Source organism: Pinus tabuliformis, chromosome 1_2 (assembly GCF_031772625.1).
Source record: "Pinus tabuliformis cultivar Carrire ecotype Pingquan chromosome 1_2, CPIR1, whole genome shotgun sequence".
NCBI lineage: Eukaryota > Viridiplantae > Streptophyta > Pinopsida > Pinales > Pinaceae > Pinus > Pinus tabuliformis.
This window is the reverse complement of record NC_142298.1, coordinates 95,019,761-95,023,251: the sequence shown is the minus strand read 5'-3', so window position 1 is coordinate 95,023,251 and position 3,491 is coordinate 95,019,761. Positions and strand designations below refer to the sequence as shown.

At 38.4% G+C, this 3,491-nt stretch overlaps 1 pseudogene; it reads right to left on the bottom strand.

Moving 5' to 3' along the window:
- Positions 1-255: 255 nt before the first annotated feature.
- Positions 256-1,743, bottom strand: LOC149204639 (putative glutathione S-transferase pseudogene; annotated as a pseudogene).
- Positions 1,744-3,491: the final 1,748 nt, after the last annotated feature.

The window sequence follows — 3,491 nt, the reverse complement described above, 5'->3', positions numbered from 1 at the left end:
ATAAACAACCCGATGAGGTTTGTTGGGCACAAACCTTCCATTTTAATTGACATTAGAAGCCAAAAAAATGACGTTGAAGGATAAAGAAAGTCGATATGATGGCGATTCCTATCAAAATTAACAGCAACCATTGCTCCCTGAGAAAATAATCTACTGGCCTGATAATAGACCACGCCTTTTCTGGCTTAAGAGAGTACTCATCACTGTTATTCATATTAAACTAATAAAATTTCTGATCCTCTGATGAATAAGTCCTCAATGAGCCACCACTGGGAAAGTCTGATCTGCTACCACCAAACAGATCAGGAACTCCAATGCACCACCACTGGGAAAATCTGATCTGCTACCACCGAACAGATCAGGAACTCCAATGCACCACCACCGGGCAGATCTGATCGGCTGCCACCGAACAGATCAGGAACTCTAATGCGCCACCACCTGGTAGATCTGATCTGTTTCCACCAAATAGATCAGTAACTCTAATGCGCCACCTCCGGGAAAATCTGATCTGCTGCCACCGAACAAATCAAGAACTCTAACGCACCACCACCAGGCAAGTCCGATCTGCTACCACTGAGTAGATCAGGAACTCCAATGCGCCACCACCAGGCTACTCCGATCTGCTACCACCAAACAGATCAGGAACTCTAATGCGCCACCACCGGGCAAGTCCGGTCTGCTACCACCGAACAGATCAGGAACTCCAATGTGCTACCACCGGGCAAGTCCAATCTGCTGCCACCAAGTAGATCAGGAACTCCAATACACCACCACCTGGCTACTTCGATTTGCTCCCACTTAATAAATCTGGAATTTCAAAGTGCCACCACCGGGCAAGGTCGATCTACAAAAATTGCAGATTTTCCAAAGAGAAAGAGGCTGGCACTTCTCGACGGCGAAATACCCGCACAACTAAGGCTTGATTTTCCGCGCCAATAGGAGTTTCTGGCATGTTGGCGCGACTATCGCTCTCAAAACTGTGCCATTGTTCCTTAATAAAACGCACCAACCCTCCGTTCCACTCAAAAATGGCGCGACTGTTCGTGACTAAACCGCGCCAACCCTTTCTTGCGCTCAGAGATGATCAGTCATTTCAGACCTATCTTCAGGTGTTACTGCAGTCCACCTGATTCTACGAATGCTTCTGTACACTCCACCGCCACTACAGTTCTGTAATCAATGATGCATCCTAAAAAAAATAAAAAAAATTAAGGCTATCCCTACTCTGTGCTCTGATACCAAGATAAAAATCAGACTTGAATTGAAAAAAAAGGAGTTACAGCTCACAGGTGAGTACTGCACCCGGAGACTACACACAAACAAAGAGAACTCTCTCCGTACACTCTACTTACATCAAATGAGAAATTACATCATTAAGTACATTACTTGAAATTAGGAAGTTGCAACCAAACTCCTAAACTCTAGGAACAAATCCTAAACTAAGGAGACACGTTACAACTTGTGTAACCATTTCTCCATTAATACAAAATAATATTAATTATTTTCAACTTGCACAATAATCATCGATTCACAAACAGGCTTCCCGTTGTGGATGAGCACCGGAATCTTCTTGTGAACAGGGTTTGATTGCAGTAGCAGCTCGCTCTTGTTGTTGTAGATGTCCTCTTCGATGAATTCGTAATAGATCCCTTTAACAGCAAGTGCTATGCGAACCCTCGCCACAAACGGACTGAGAGTTATACCTAACAGCTTCACTTGCCCAACTTCGCCACACCCCTCCATCGCTAGTGCTCTCTTCTATCGTTTGCTATGAAATGTGTTTTTCAATTAATGTCAAACGAAATGTGTTTTTCAATTAATGTGCTTCTCAGACATATGTGTATCTATATGAATCAGCTATATGTACCATACTTATAATCTGGTAGCACAAAACTCTCACCCTAAGTAAGCATAAGGGATCGGTCGCTGCCAAACATGGATTTGGGATCGACACCACTCTGCCGATTGGACGGAATGATGGGTTGCTTCCCTTATAAGTTAACCTTGGAAGCCATAGAAGTTCCATGGGCCAGATTATACCCTTATTATTTATTTATTAAGGTATTCTCATTCTGTGTTTTACTACTATGAAATTTTATACTCTACTTATTCATAATGCATCAGTTTGATGCATAGCTGACGACAAGGCTCATCCCAACACCCTTCCCGTGTCCTCCTCAAACATCATATCACAAAGCTGTATTTGTTAATTAATTTTTAAAACATTGCATTCCATTAATGTTTGAATAAAAACGGTAAAGATAATAATTTTATATTCCTTTTTTCTCTCGTACTTCGAAGTGCTTGTAGCTATCTGCAGACAGCGTTACTTACCCTCCATTTTATCAAATGGGTACCACTCATTTGTGAACGTTTTTAAAAAATGTACTATATTATATAGTGTGAATTTATTATTTAATATGACTAGTTTATTAATTAATTTTTTAAACATTACGCTGGATTAAATATTTGGAATAAAATTAACTCTTTACTTTTTGTCAACGTGAGTACCATACAACCTCTGCACACATTGTAGATGGGAAAAAATTATTTTAGGAAAATATTAAATATGATATAGTAGGTTAATGATTGGTTTTCTATTTTTATATCTTTGTCTTTTGATAATTATAAAGTGATATTTAATAGGAAGGATGGAAAAGAAGCAAGCTAATCATTGAATTAATGCATGGTTTTTAATATTTTTAATTACTTTTAATAACATCCATATCCAATTTCAATGCCAAAAAACTCTGAAGAAAAATCTCATTGAAATGAAAAAAAATACTTTACATGGATGTTATTAGAAGTGATTATACACAAACAATGGGTTGTAGGATCATGGACATGGTGAAGGTAAGAAAACAAACTCCTAGAAATATTTTTTAATCTTCTTGGGTTCAAGAACTTAGTTGGTTCAAGGGCCTTAACTAAGTCCTTGAACCAATGCTAGTCTTTTATAAGATTTTTTATCGACCTTCAAGTGTGGTGAGAAGGTTATGTGCATATGAAATAGGTCTAGATGCCTAAACATGATACCTTAAGATCTAATTGAAGCTTCTTATACTTATGCACCACGATTAAAATTTACACACAGTGATATAAACCCTCAATAGGGAGCCTTAACCATAGTTGTTGCAAGGAAACAATAACTTGAGGCCCTCAACATTAATTAGGGCACAAAAACAATAACCTTGGGCCATAAATATAACATTTCAAGCTCAATTTCTATGAACAATACTAATAGATCAGGTTGCAATGCTTTGATATGGCTTAGGTGGGGAACTAAAGCCTTTGTTGAAATACAAATGTTATAGTCATCCAATGCCAAACACAACACCTCATAGAAACAAATTTAATCTCTACGATTTTAGGTAGGTTTTATTGCTTAAGGATCATGAATGATTCCTCCCCATCATAGCTGACTTCTTAAAGGGATATTTGGTCTTCTAGTTGAGATATGGACATCATTAAGAGATTTTGATTACTAGTTA